Raw genomic sequence first — 16,080 nt, 5'->3', positions numbered from 1 at the left:
TAAGAGACTCTAAGGGCTGTGGATCCTTATCTCCAAGGAGGAGATGCCTCATGAAAATTTGAGGAGCTAGCATCATTTGAGTCTTCCTGAAAATGCTCTCCTTTCTTGTGACTTAGAGTAACTCATCCCTCCCCTACAGTATTTACCTAGTGGGTGATGAAGAACAGGGATGCTCTTAAAATTCAGGGGTATTTCCACACAGCAAACACTATTTCCAGTCTTTCTGAAAACCTTTTGATTACCAACTTGTGCTTGGAGCCATCCCTGAAAAAAAAATCCAATTTGGTATGTTTTATGGATTTTATTATAGTGCTATTTATTCTCCATCCCGGATAGCTAAAGCCAGTGTTAAATAATGCAGGCTCTGTAGTTCTGAAGCGCCAATACAGTCTGGGTCTGTGAGCTCTGCTTTCAGAGACTCAGAGGCTGGGGGAGGAGGAGGCAGCCTGAGTAGCGGTGCTAGCCCTCCACTGTGCGGCAAGGATCTTGGCCTGCATGGATGCTGCAAAGAGCTGCTGGGGTCAGGACACCGGGGGCTTCTGACTCAGCGCCAGGGCTGTAATTGGCACACATTCCTGGGCAAGTCATGAACCCCTCTAGACTGATTTCTTCCTTCATGAAAGGTTTAGGGTTTACTACCACCTCCTCAGGCAACTTCATATAACACAATCTCCAATAAGAATACGATTGCCTTTAGCAACATAACGGGCATTTCTGTAAACAAAAAATATACAGAAATAGGATGCAGCATTAGTTATTTGCCACATCGTCAGTTTATTTAGCCTGGGAAAGCAGCAGATGTCCTTCAATGGTAAATGGCTTAAATGAGGTCAGATTTCAAGGAAAGACCCTAGCTATAGATAAACTATTGAAGGATTCTAGAATGATACACCCACTAAGAAAGACCTCTTCTATCCTAGGTTGTTCTAGTAGGTAGGATGAAGTTTCCTCCTTGGTTTTAAAAGGGACATGGGTAAAGAGAAAAGTATGTAAAACATTGGGAATAGGAAGACTGTGTGTGTACATGTGTGTGTGCATGCATGTGCACACATGCGTGCACACGTGTACATGCTTGCAGAAAAGAGAGAGGGAGCAAGACAGAAGGAGCAAGGCAGGGAAGAAGGAAAAGGGAGAGGAGGAAATGCATGAAGAAAGCACAGCACAGAAGAAAAACATGATAGGTACCCCCAGCAAGATGCATACTGTAGCGCATAAAACCCCATGGTTGATTAAAAAAATACTTGAGGAACAAAATGATATAGTACACAATACTGTGCTTAAATGAAATAAAAATATATGCACCAGAACAATAGTATGTATTTTATAACAACACATATTGATATAATTTTAAGGCAATTTGAACAGAAGAAAAGCTAGAGGGCTTGGAGTTATTCAGCTTGATGAATGAAAGGTTTGAATGATATGTGGTATATATTTGTAGCAGATAAACAATGTCTTGTGGATAAAATTTGATTTAGTCTGGATCTCTTTGAAGATAGTCATTTGAAGGTCAGATTTTTAACTTAAGACCAAGAACATTTTATGTGTGAGTAAAAGTTTACATCGTAGGTCAATTGGACATGTTTAGGAGAGAATAAGAATTGGCTAATAGCTGGGTGCCGGTGGCTCACGCCTGTAATCCTAGCTACTCGGGAGGTTGAGATCTGAGGATCGCGGTTCAAAGCCAGCCTGGGTAGGAAAGTCCCTGAGACTCTTAGCTCCAATAAACCACTAGAAAACTGGAAGTGGTGCTATGGCTCAAGCGGTAGAGTGCTCGCCTTGAGCTGAAGAGTGCAGGGACAGCGCTCAAGCCCAGAGTTCAAGCCCCATGACTGACAAAAAACCCCCCAAAAAACCAAAAAACTTGGCTTATCTGTGACTTCTCTACTTATTAGTAATATTTAGTATAAAATATCTATGGTCTTTTCCATGGTAGTATTATACATTCTGGAACATGAAGTAGACAACTTCCAAGTAACTCTGGAGTAGACAGGAAAGATGGTGGTGTGAAGTTGTATACTGTTGAAGGGGCATGGCACGGGGTAGATGGCAATTGGCAAGAACATGTTTAAAAAGCACATAATCATTACAAAATGATCCCAACCAAGGACTGGAGAGCTCAACCCTGGCATTGTGATACCACCAGCAGTGTGAAACCATTACACTTCATTAGAGAGTGTAGACAAGACTGGTGGACTTGCCTTCAACACTGGCATAGAACTATCAGAACAGTTGTTTTGTAGTTTTCCAGTTTTAAGGCACACACAAATCTCTTGGAGAAACTTAATAAATACAAAAACAATTTAAAATCAGAAACTTTATTTTGAATAAAACATGCAAACATCACCTCGATTAACTTCTTTTTGAATAAAAACAGAGATCTTAGAATTCATAAAACACTGTGGTTTTCTTCTGTCCTTTGCAGGGCAAAAAAGCACTTCTGCTTGATCCTGTCATCTCCCAGATAATATTAACCAAGGACAACTGCTAGGGGTAAAAAAAGGAATCTCTTTACAGGTGAAGTACTACAGGCAGTAGCTCTGGGTACAGTTCCTTGCAGCTTGAAAGGTCAAGGTCACAGGTAGATATAAGAACATGGCAGCTGAGCAGTCTAGGAAATGACCAATGGTGACTTAGCAGTCAGAGCTGGAGTTATGGTCCTGTGTCATGGCAGTGTCACAGAAAGGACTTTATGGGAGAGGCAAAGGCTCCAGATGCAAGATAGTTCCAGGTACTTAGCACTAATACTCCACCCTGGGCCATGTGGCAAGTACTTTGCTTGTTTGCAACGAACTCCTCATAGTCCCATGCTAGGCTTGTTGTTTTCTACTCTTCTAATTTTTTTTCCTAATCTGTCCCATGGTCTTTCCCTTGCTGGGGAAGAATATGAAGAGACAAAACCTGAGAAGCAAGGAAATGTGCAGTGATTCCAAGAGCCACAGTTATCCTTTTCCTTAAAGAATGACCTAGTTATATAGTTTCCCTGGCAAATTATTGACTTAGAGGTGAAACTTTATGACTATCAAAGAATCTCAATTCTAATACTCACAGATTTCCCTATAGGCTCTCCTAGAAGGTCAAGGACACCTGGCCAAGTCTATACTGCTCTGCAGCTCTCAGAAGGAAAGCACTAAACAAAGCCACGGAAACCCAGCCATCACAAAGAACTCTTCAAAGGCCCACAGAACCAGGTTCAAGACAGGAAGGACACTAGGCAAGCTGCTTGTTCCTTTACACTTGGTTGTGCAAGAGCTGGTCCTTTCCTCTGGCTAGCACCCCTTTAAAATAGGAACTGAGACTTTTAAAGACATCCAGGCTCTAGGTTGGGTCCTCTAACAGCTGGTACCATGAAAAGGGGAATGGACACATTCCACCCCAGAACAGCTGCTGAACACACTCCAAGAAACACACAGCCTTGTGCAGCCCTAGCTCTTGAGCCAGGAAGGCTAATGCCCTTTAGAGGGCTATACTGAACTCTGAACTTACATTATTGAGAAGGTAATGCAGGAAGACAGTGACTGTGGTCACAGTGACACCACTTGAATCTGGCAACCAAAGACGGGACCTAAGGTAAAGCAAATTTACTTTAGGAAACAACTCCCTTCCAGAGTGGAGCTCCTATCTTTATAAGGCTAAGGAATTACCTTGCTGGACCAGGGTCCCCTGTCCTGGAGGGCCACACGCTCACTTACATTCTGTTATGGGCCTCAGCCAGATTCAGATAAACTTCACTTTCAAGAATGAAGTTGGCCCACAGAGGAGGACCCTGTTTTCTATAGTCTCCTTGCCATCCAGGTTAAGGCAGGAAGCACAGTGGCTTATTTACACAGGCCAATCAGTTCCTCACTATGTCATCATATTTTCTCCCTGAGCTCTAGCTTGTAGCCAAAGGGTGATACTGGAAAGCAGAGGGTACCCAGGGCCTCTTGCAGGGTGGGCAAGCATCATATATTACATTTAAAGTAAAATAACTAGAGGGTAAAAACATCCAATGCTGATGTGTTATTTTAAATGATGTGTTATCCTATGATGTGCCTCTAAATTTGTATAAGTGTACAACCTTTGAAAATCACCTATAATTTTAATGATCTACTACTATTAATAGCCATTCAGAAACAAATGTTCCCTTTTTCCCAACAATCATCCAGGGGGATTTAAAAGTCCCGAGAAACAGCCTAGTTCAACACGATCTCTACCCTGGTAGAACCCTCAAAGCAAAAAGATGAGAGGAAAAAAAAACAACAGGCTAAAAGACATGCTACCAGTGTCTAGCAGGAAAGCGGTCCTGGCTGTCGGCTGGGTGGTGAAAAGCAGAGCTTGTAGCATGCATGCAGTATGGCACCCAGCTACATCTTCCTCACCCTGGCATGTCGTGTCTCACTTATGTATCCTGAAAATCCTTCAGCAGGTTCTCCTCCAATGCTCTGCTACTCACATTGATTCTTCATGTCCCCTCTGTCATAGCTGTCTGCATGCTCACACTTCTCCACGAGAGGTTTTTGATCTCAATCTCTAGCTGATCCTGCTGGAATTCAAACAGCTTCTTCCTATGGCCAGACTCCATGGGTAGGCGAATTGCAGGGTATACCGACATTTGACCAAGAGCTTGGCAACATCCTCTAAGTATTCCAAGTTGACCCAAGATCCCAGTTTGTAATCTTTTCCTGACTCTTCCTCATGAACCTACTGGCATGTCTGTGCCTCTAGTTGGAAGCTTTTACTGTTGGTTTTCCCACCTATCAATGTGGAACACATACTTCTGGCTTGGGCTTTCTGGCTCTGGTTGCTAGCATCCAGCTGCCCCTTGTATTGACTGCAACCATAGGAGTTGCCAAGGAGCCTCTTCCAATCTCCTAGACACAGGCCAACCCAGCAGAACTCACATTTGCATTGAAGCAGCACATGTGATTGCAACCTCTATACCTTCTCAATGCACACGTTACATTGGGACATATTTTGGGGTGAGTACCTAAGTGGTTGGCTGTCTCAGGGTCTACACACTTCACCAGCCATTTTGTGGAGGGTGGTGCAGTCCGTTGGCTCGTGGTACATCTGGTGACACTGAGACAGAAGATTTCCTGGCACTGGTTGCAACTGTACTCGATGGGCTCTGGGCTCCTGGACCCGGATAACCACAAGGGAAGTCTGTTCGGGGGCTCAGTTGGAGCTGGTAATGACTCTCCACATAGTTTCCCTGAAGAGGTGATGCCTGTATTTATTTTGTGTCTCAATTCTTCATTGGGAAGGAAGGAAACAAAAAGTCCTCTGGTGTTTGGAGGGGTACAATCCTGAGCCATACAAGAGAGTCCTTGGATCTTGACTCTGCTTACTTGACAAGTGTTGAGAAATGCTGCTGCAGCAGTTGTAGCAAAACTCGATGCTGATAAGCCAGAGAGAGGAGTTTTCCTTCTACACAAGCTGCCTGGCACACCAGGCAGTGGTGAGGGGGCTGGGCTGCAGGAACAAATTTTGATGGATCAGGCTGAACTCCAGCCTCTACAAGCTGATGAACGAAGTTGGACTTGCATCTTCCTCCAGTATCTCTGAGACTTGGCAGTGGCAATGAACCAATAGAAGTTTTGCCATGGGATAATACCTTTAGGAGAGTGGCTAGCTGGTCATGTGTACATGATGGCCCTTTCAGACTCCTTGTAGGTTAAGCACGTGAATGGGTACTCCTCAGGGTCAGAGGCATTGGTCTCCTATTGCTCCACATTGCTGTCTGCTCCCATATAATAGTCCACCATGTTCCCATCCCTCTCCTCTCCTCCTCCTCCTCCTCGTCCTGCCCTCCTCCTCCTCCTCCTCCTCCTCTCCTTCTCCTCCTCCTCCTCCTCTCCTCCCCTCCTCCTCCTCCTCCTCCTCCTCCTCCTCCTCCTTCTCCTTCTCCTCCTCCTTCTTTCTTCTTCTTCTCCTTCTCCTCCTTCTCCTTCTCCTTCTCCTTCTCCTTCTCCTCCTTCTCCTTCTCCTTCTCCTTCTCCTTCTCCTCCTTCTCCTTCTCCTTCTCCTCCTTCTCCTTCTCCTTCTCCTCCTTCTCCTTCTCCTCCTCCTCCTTCTCCTCCTCCTCCTCCTCCTCCTCCTCCTCCTCCCTCCACCTCCTCCTCCTCCTCCTCCTCCTCCTCCTCCTCCTCCTCCTTCTCCTTCTTCTCCTTCTTCTCCTTCTTCTCCTTCTCCTCCTTCTCCTCCTCCTCCTCCTCCTCCTCCTCCTCCTCCTCCTCCTCCTCCTCATCCTCCTCCTCCTCCTCCTCCTCCTCCTCCTCCTCCTCCTCCTCCTCCTCCTCCTCCTCCTCCTCCTCTCCTCCTCCTCCTTCTCTTCTTCTTCTTCTTCTTCTTCTTCTTCTTCTTCTTCTTCTTCTTCTTCTTCTTCTTCTTCTTCTTCTTCTTCTTCTTCTTCTCCTTCTCCTTCTTCCTCTTCTTCTTCCTCTTCTTCTTTCCTCTTCCTCCTCCTCCTCCTCCTTCTTCCAGTTTCTCACTCTTTTCATTATCCTTTTCATTACTGTCAGACCTCTGGCTGTTCATGTCCTCAGACAGCATCTAGCCAGCCAGGCTGCAGATCATGAAAGCAGTTTTTTTTTAGAATTTTCTCTCCCTCCTTACAAGCTTCATTAGTCAATTTCCCACACATGTACATAAAGCTTTTTGCATAGAAATTTTTATGGAGCTCCCAGGTGGTACCACTTTGCACCAAGTTTGAAAACCAGTGGTTTTCAAACATACAGACTTTCAAACTCCATTCTAGAGATTGTGATTTTTCTATGCCTGGGTCAGGACCCACTTAGGAATCTGCATTCAACAATCTCTCCAGTCATTTCTTCTGATCTCTTGTATTTAGAATCTATTCATGTTAAAAAAAAACACCTTAGATATTGAACCACACAGGTTTCATAGTCCCTGATTTATGGCACATAAGCTGCTTTGGGCAAGCCTATGGACTTGTTGAAACTATGTCTACATCTGTAAGTTGAGGGATAATAAGGGTTTGATTTCCCAGCCCTCTGGTGGAGTGTAAATGGTGACTATTGCTCCTCTAGTCATACTACCAAGTTCAAATCCCATGTCCTCTGTTGTCACCTGTGAATTATCGAGCATATCATTAATTAGTATTAGTAGTAGTATTATTACTATTATTATTTGAGCAGTACTGGGGATTGGACCTCAGGACCTCACATTAGCAAGTGTTCTGTAACTTGGGTGATGCCTCCAGCCCCTTTTTGCATTGGTCAGTGTGTGTATGTAATATGTGAGTGTGTGGGTGTATGTGTGTGTGTGTGTGTGTGTGTGTGTGCTGGTTCTGGGGCTTGAATTCAGGGCCTCAGCTCTGTCTATAAGCTTTTTTTGCTGAGGGCTAATGCTCTACTATTTGCATCACAGCTCCACTTTTGGCTTTATGGTAGAGATAAGAGTCTTGCAGATTTCCTGCCAGGTTGCTTCAAACTGTGATTCTCAGATCTCAGCCTCCTGAGTAGCTAGGATTACAAGCATGAGCCATTGCTGCCCAGCTACACTGGTTATTTTTGAGATAGAGTCTTGCTTTCCACCTGGGCTGGACTTGGCTGTGATCCTCCTACTTGTGCTGAGGATGACAGGTGTGCACCACTACACCTGTCTTTGTGTTTCTTCTAAAGCTGGGGTAACAATACATAGCACCAGGCTTAGACATTGGTCATGACAGGGTCTCACAAACTTCTGTTTTAGCTTAGCTGGACTTGAACTGCGTTCCCTCAGTCTCTGCCTTCCAAGTAGTTAGGATTACAGGCTTGAGTCACTGGATATCCACTGTGGGTATCACCAGGAGCATTATTTAATCCTGTGCTTTTCAAACCTGAATAGACACACTGCGGAGCCCTTTCTCCTAGAAGCAGGAAGGAAGTGCAACTATGGTATGGCAATTAACTTTTTTCTCCCACAATTGCACCCAGAGCTCATCTAATGCACTTTGTTATTTAATGTTGGATTAAGAGAAACAGAAGTTTTAAGTAACTGGCATGAAAGTTTATTATTTGTATTGAGCAATGTCACTTTTAAATGCAAATACAAGAATATTTAACTCTTATGGAACCACCAAAATTGTAGTTTGTATGTCAAAGCTGGTATATCCACATATATTTCATTCTTACTGGACTAGCCCCACATATTTGCTTAGCATAGGGCTCTGCAGTGTTCAGCTGCCTGCAGCCTCAATGCGATGTGAGGTCTTCTTAGGAATGAGAAACCTTTGTATCTCTCCCCACATCTATTCAGATTTTGCAATTTAACAGTGTGTCCATTCAGGTTTGAAAAGCTCAGGATTAAATAATGTTCCTGGTGATACTCAAGTGGATATCCAGGTGACTCAAGCCTGTAATCCTAACTACTTGGAAGGCAGAGATTGAGGGAACACAGTTCAAGTCCAGCTAAGCTGAAACAGAAGTTTGTGAGATGCTACCTCTTCCTCCTCCTCCTCCACTTCTTCCTCCTCCTTCTTCTTCTATTCTTCCTGCTTCTCTCCTTTCTTCTTCTTGTGCTGGGGTTTGAACTCAGGTCCTTGTGCTTGTTTACTAGTAGGTAATGAATCACTTGAGCCATGCCTCTGGCACTTTTGCATTGACTATTTTTTGAATAGAATCTCATTTTTTTTTTTTCTAAGCTGGCCTGGACCATGATTCTCCTATTTACATTTCCCACATAGCTGGAATGACTGGTGTGCACCTTTATGTCATTAAAATGTTTTTAAATTGAGATGAGCTCTTGCAAATTTTTGTCCAGGATGGTCTTGAACTTTGATCCTTCCTATCTCTTCCTTCTGAGTAGCTAAAATTACAAGCATAGACTGCTGACTGTACTTATTTTATTTCTTGATGCATATACGATCTACATTATTCTCTATCTTCATAGGCCTAAAAGAAGTAAGGAAGGATTTGGGGAAATAAGAGCTGTGGTTTGTCCTGTGTTTTTTTCTGTATCATCTTCAGCACAGGTGGCTCACTAGCATTGACTTGTGAGGGTATCATGATGATGTGTGTTTCTTAGAATGCCATTTGGTGTCCTTCCTGTGTTCAGATCACATGCTTGGTTTCTGAGAACTTCCTGCACTCTTGTTGACCTTGTACTTGGTTTGAGTTCTCCTGAATTCCCAGCACCATGGGGCCAGTGTTGAGGAGGCTAGGCTGGCTCTGTGCTGATGCTCATCGCAAGTGCAGATGTGAATGAGATGTATATATACGTGTTGCCCACAGCTTCTTTCTGCTGTGCATGCCCCTGTCCCATTGGGCTTTATTTCAAAACACATGCTGAAAGACAAAATGATTAAGAATTTCCAGATAACAGAGAACTATATTAACCATTTCTATCCTGTGTGAAAGGCTCTATGAGACTCTATGGGTTGCATACCAAGGAAACTATCCTGGCTGATCTTTGAGTAGCATAGATCTAATCTCTCCTGGGTTATTATAAAGTGAGAGCCGGGAGCTAGTTCCTACCTGAGAGGCAGAGATGGGCATCACAGGACTCAGAAAACTTCATTCCTTCACTTAGCTCCCTACTTCTCTCCTCTGAATCAGTGGCCCAAGAGAAAATCCATTGGGTGCTCAGATGAGGCTGACCAACTGCCTAGGGGATAATGGGAAGCATTATTCAGTTTGATTAAAGGCAGAAGTAAGCTAGGGCTGGGCTGGACTTGGTCCCTAGTCAAGGGAAGAGTATTGGGACTCACTGTGGCTTAGTGTGGCCAAGGCTGAGGAGCTCAGTGTGAACACCAGAGCAGGGAGGGAAGATGAATCTCTCAATCGTGGAGTGGGAGGATTGTCGTGTTTGCTTCTGTTTGTCCCTTGCATTCCTGCTGCTTTTGTTCTCTGAGCTAATTCCTGTTTGAAGAGCTGATATTTAATTCAACAGCCCCCCATGGAGCCATGTGCCTGTGATAGAAGTTTCTAAAAATCTCTCAGTCAACAAAATGATAACAGCTGGTCTTTGAAACTCTGGGAGCTCTAGACCGGGGAGGTGCTGGGAGGAAGAACTGAGGGAACCAGGGATGGGGACTGGGGAATGCACTATTTGTTAAAGATAATGAGGCAAAAATGTGACAGAGGTTTTTATTACAAATAATAGACAGAAGTCTTCAAACAACAGCAGAGAGTCATTAAAAAAAGAAACAGAGTTAAATAATTGTCTAATTAGCAGGCACCAAGAAAGCAAAATTTATTCTATTAGAACTTCTTAAGGGAGAGTCAATAAATTCACAGCTGGGTGTGCAGTTTCTCAGAATTACAGAGAATGTGGATTTCTTCCCGGTGCCAAGTTGCTCTTTGATCCCAGTGCCAAACTTCCTTTCTGATTAACTCAAGGTGAGCCTTACCTCAGAGAACTTCTAGGCTCAGTTGCTTTCCTCAACCATGTCATTAAGTTCTGGCCTAAGTAGTGAGCTTTCCAGAAATCAGAAGCTGCGGGGACTGCTACTATTAACAAGACAGCCAGATCTCAGGCACCCAGTGCTTCACAGCTTATAAGGCATGTTGATGTTATTTCATCCACTTGCAGCCATTCAGCAAAGGAAGCTGAGACCGAGAAAGTGTTTATGAGCATGGGTACCACACATCTGCTGAGAACTGGGACCGGCTATAGCCCCACAGACCTCTGCCTGCAGGACTTCAGCCCAGGAAACTTGCCTAGGAATGCAGGATTGCAAATTATTATTTGGTGAGAGAACTTCCTGAACAATCCATTTATCAGAATAAGTGATCCAACCATTCCTTGTTCGAGTAAATAGCTTCCTTCCAGGGTATTACATTACCCGAGACTCACGAGGTATTGTTTTCTCTATATAGGGCCATTTTCTCATGGTGTCCCTCAGTCCTAAGCTACTGTTTCAGAAATTTGGCCCAGTTTGTGTACGGTTCCTGCATTTAAGTATCTGCTTTAAATGTACCCCAAAGCCTCATAAATCTCTCCTAGGAAATAAAACTCTATCGAAGGAATGTTCTTCCTTAATTCAATAAGCAAGGAAGTTGACTTTAGTGGCTGGTTTTAGCAGGTGGTCAGCAGTCCACATAACTTTGTGCCCTGGTTGGCTTCAATTCTTCAAAGCTGTGTGATCTTGTGCAAAAAAAAATTAAACCTCTCAATGCTTCATTTTCCTCATCGGTAAAATGAGTACCAAGCACAGAAGGTTATGTGACATAAATGGGCTAATACAGGTGGAAAGCTATCTTATATGCTGGGAGATGTTGGTCAAAGGGTAGGAATTATGATAAATGAATTCTGGTGATCTATTAACAATGTGGTGATTATAGTTAATGATATTGTATTGTTTGCTTGAAATTTGATTAGTAATTTTAAATATCATTATCACATATCTACCCTGTATGTGCGCATGCACAGATATGGCAAATATTGTTGTGATGGATGTATGTGTTAATCAGTTTTATTATGGTAGTATTTATACAATATATACCCATATCTAATCAATCAATCTATCTATCTATCTATCTATCTATCTATCTATCTATCTATCTATCTATCTATCTGTGTATCTTGACCATCTACAAATTTGTCAATTACATATTTTTAATGAAATATTATGTATAAAGTTAGAAATATATGTATCTCTCTCTCTCTCTCTCTCTCTCTATATATATATATATAGGTTGGGTGCTGGGAACTCACACCTGTAATATTAGGTATTCAGGAGGATTGAAAAACAAAGACAGCCTGGGCAGAAAAGTTCATGACTCTCCAATTAACCAGCAAAATTCCAGAAGCACAGGTGTGGCTCATTGGTAGAACACCAGACAAGCTAAAAGCCAGGAGAGTGCTAGGCTGGGTTCAAGCCTCATTACTGAGAACCATGAAAATCTGTCAAGTAGACTGATGAGTACCCTCACCTAATTTTATAATGGAAACAAGGCTTCCCTAAAACAAGGCTGCCTAAGGAAAATGAAATATTATATGCTTTTCATATATGATAGAATTACATGTCTAATTTCTTCCATTCTGAAAATGCCACTAAGTAGAAAATACTAATTGTAACACATTGGATGGCAAAACCCTGGAAGGTTGCCATGTGAAGTGTATACATTGATTATAACATGCACACCATTTTTCAGAATTGATAAAATGTAGAAAAAATTATCTCAAGGAGTAAGTGAACTTAGTTCTCTCCTGAAAGCTTCAGAGGGCTTTATCTTGGGGAGGGGAGTGGTGGAGAACAGAGAGGAGGGGCAGGTAAAGCCAGCTTGAAGTGAAAGGCAGTGGGCCTAAAATAACACCATACATTTGATTTCCTCAAGATGTGGTCCATGGCCCTGTTTGTAGATACGTGAAGAGTGTTTGCAAAAGGCCAAAGCTGGTGTTTGCTTAGGGGTGGCCTGGGAGAAGAGAGTGACCTTCTTTCCATTGAGCAGGTACGCTGTGTGGGAAGGAAATGTTGATTTGGTTATCGTTTCCTCTCTCAAAGGGAACTGAGTATTTACTCTCTCGTCTTTCTTAGTCTCTGGTTATGGCCACTAAATGTGATTCTGACCATGAAGGTCCATCTTCTTTGCCCTGATGGGTTATTCATCCTCCTCTGATCTCTGCCTTCTGAGTAGAGCTGAGATTGGATATGCACCACCATACATGGCCCTGGATGTTGATTTTTATCCATACATCACTTCTGTATGAGTCTAAGACATTTTCAAATGGGGCCCATATTAATACTAGTCAGTAGGGAGACTGTGCACCAAGACTTTCAAGAGTAATGGTAATAGTATATATATATTCATATATGATAGAATTACATATCTAATTTCTTCCATTCTGAAAGTATCACTAAGTAGAAAATACTAATTGTAACACATTGAATGGCAAAACCCTGGAAAGTTGCAGTGTGAAGTGTATACATTGATTATAACATGCACACCATTTTTCAGTTATAGCAGACTTACTGAAGGCAAGTTCAGATATTAATACATTTTTCACTTAGTGGTTTTTCTTCAGTGTTTATAATTCAGCATAGGTACACTCAAAAGCATTTTTGAAGTCTTTTTGCAGGTGTGACTCTAAACTGAGACACTTTAGCGTTACATGTTTGGGGGGGGAGGGTTGATTTCTTTTTGTGTGATTGAGGTGCTTTCATGTTTTACACTTTTATTTTTACATTTATTTTATACCATATTTTCCTTCCTGGATCTTGCCACAGGATTATATGATTATTTGTTTAATACTCGTTCTGCTAAAACTGTAAGCTCATGAAGAACAAGGTGGTATGTCTTTTGTTCTTCTAGTAGTCAGAAAGCATTGATTTAAAAATGAATACACTTTGCAGATGACATGATCTTGTATTTAAAGAATCCCATAGACTCCACTCCCAAATTACTCAAGCTGATTCAAAACTTTGGCAAAGTAGCAGGTTATAAAATTAACCCCCAAAAATCAATGGCTTTTCTGTATGCCAACAATGAGAAAAGTGTGGCTGAAATTAGGAAAGCAACTCCATTTGTAATAGCCCCACAAAAAATAAAATACCTCGGAATTAACTTAACTAAAGAAGTGAAGGACCTCTATGATGAAAACTTTAAAATCTTGAAAAAGGAAATCAACACAGAACTTAAAAAATGGCAAAACCTCCCATGCTCCTGGATTGGAAAGATTAACATCATGAAAATGGCAATACTTCCCAAGGCTATCTACAAATTCAACGCAATACCTATCAAAATTCCACCCTCATTCTTCAAGGAAATAGAAGAGGCAATCCAAAAATTCATATGGAACAATAAAAGACCCCGGATAGCAAAAACGCTCCTCAACGGAAAGAACACTGCTGGAGGAATATCAATACCAAATTTCAAACTCTACTATAAAGCCATAGTAATCAAAACAGCTTGGTATTGGCATAAGAACAGACCTCAGGACCAATGGAATAGAATTGAAAACCCAGAAATGAACCTACAGACCTATAGCCATCTAATCTTCGATAAGGGAGCTACAACAATAGAATGGAAGACAGACAGCCTCTTCAGTAAATGGTGCTGGCAAAACTGGTTAACTACATGTAGAAAACTAAAGCTAGATCCTTATATATCACCCTGCACCAGAATCAACTCCAAATGGATCAAAGACCTTGAACTCAAAGCAGACACTCTGAAAACATTACAGGATGGAATAGGAGAAACCCTGGGTCTCCTTGGCTCAGGCCGAAATTTTCTGAATAGAGACCCGGAAACACAACAAATCAAAGAAAGGTTGGACAAATGGGATTGTATAAGGTTGCAGAGCTTCTGCAGGGCAAATGACATAGCTAGCAAGATCAATAGAAAGCCCACGGACTGGGAGAAGATCTTTACTAGCCATACAACGGACAAGGGTCTCATATCTAAAATATACTTGGAACTCAAAAAATTAAACCACCCAACAACAAATCCTCAAAGAAACAACTGCCCAATAAGTAAGTGGGCCAAAGACTTAAAGAGAAGCTTCTCTGAAGAAGAAAGAAGGATGGCCAATAGACACATGAAGAAATGTTCAACCTCCCTAGCCATAAAAGAAATGCAAATCAAAACAACATTGAGATATCACCTCACTCCAGTTAGAACGGCAAAAATCAAGAACTCTAACAACAACAGATGCTGGAGGGGATGTGGACAGAAAGGAACCTTACTTCATTGTTGGTGGGAATGTAAACTTGTTCAACCACTTTGGAAGGCAGTATGGAGGTTCCTCAAAAGACTTCACATAGAGCTCCCCTATGACCCAGCAATCCCACTTTTGGGCATTTACCCTAATGTTTACAAACAAGACCACACTAAAGCTACCAGCACAACTATGTTTATTGCAGCATTATTTACCATAGCTAAGATATGGAACCAATCCAGATGCCCCTCAGTAGATGAATGGATCAAGAAAATGTGGTATATATACACAATGGAATTCTATGCCTCCATCAGAAAGAATGACATTGCCCCATTTGTTAAGGAAATGGAAAAACTTGGAAAAAATTATATTAAGTGAAGTAAGCCAGGCCCAAAGAAACGTAGGTCCCATGATTTCCCTTACTTGTAATATCTAGTATATGTATGAGTCAAGCGGAAAAGGTCAGATAATGTGATGTCAGGAAAATGAACCCTTAGATGTGTATTTTAATGTTTTTTTTCTTTCATGCATGTGTTTCTAACACATTTATAAGATTATCTCTTTGTTGCTTTGTATGTCCCTCCTCCACAGTATAACCCCTGCTTTCACTATATTTGATGTCAGTATAACTTGTGGAGGAGATGGGGAAAAACCAGTTGTTTAAGGATACAGGTGGACCTGTTGCAACAATGAGAAGTACAAGTTGTCATGTCCAAAACGAGCTTTACAACGTTGGTGCGGGGGGGGGGGGGGGGGGGGGGGGGGAAGGAGAAGGATTGGGATTAGGGGGGGAGGGGAGAGGCTGGGAAGGGATGTGAAGGATAAACAAAGGAGGAGGCTGCAATGCTTGGTAAGAAATGTACGCATTATCCTGCCCATGTAACTGTAACTCCTCTGTACAGTATGTTCACAAATAAAATTAAATTAAATTTAAAAAAAAATGAATACATAATTTGTCTATCATAAATTTCTTCTTTTTATTATTTTCATGCGATTTTTGTATGGACATGTAAAAACTGTCTAAGCCAGGTGCCGGTGGTTCATGCCTGTAATCCTAGCTACTCAGGGGGCTGAAATCTGAGGATCACAGTTTAAAGTCAGCCTAGGCAGGAAGGTCCATGAGGCTCTTATCAATAAACTACTAGAAAACTGGAAGTGGAGCTATGGTCAAGCAGTGGAATGCTTGCCTTGAGCTGAAGAACACAGGGACAGCACCCAGGCCCAGACTTTAGGCCCCATGACTGACAAAAAACCAAAACAAACCTCCCCAAAACAAAAAAAAAAAACTGTCTACTGTGTATATGAATTTTACATTATCACTGTTCTATTCTGATCCCAGGAGATTTTAGGCTTGGGTTCCAAAGCCTGGGTTTTGGAGTTCTAGTCCATCCACTCTCATCAAGAAGACAAATAAAAGATGAGCAATGGTAAAGGGCAGAGAAAGGAAGTTTATTACAAGATATGGGCATCCATAGAAGAAAGAGAAGGTGTTAATTT

At 42.2% G+C, this 16,080-nt stretch overlaps 1 pseudogene; it reads right to left on the bottom strand.

The window, feature by feature from the left end:
- Nucleotides 1–656: 656 nt before the first annotated feature.
- LOC122099664 lies at nucleotides 657–14,780 on the bottom strand (annotated as a pseudogene).
- Between the last annotated feature and the right edge of the window lie 1,300 nt (nucleotides 14,781–16,080).

Source organism: Dipodomys spectabilis, unplaced genomic scaffold (genome assembly GCF_019054845.1).
Source record: "Dipodomys spectabilis isolate Male_0828 unplaced genomic scaffold, ASM1905484v1 ptg000017l, whole genome shotgun sequence".
NCBI classification, from domain to species: Eukaryota; Metazoa; Chordata; class Mammalia; order Rodentia; family Heteromyidae; genus Dipodomys; species Dipodomys spectabilis.
Note: the sequence above shows the minus strand (reverse complement) of the source record. Positions and strands in the feature narration are given on the sequence as shown.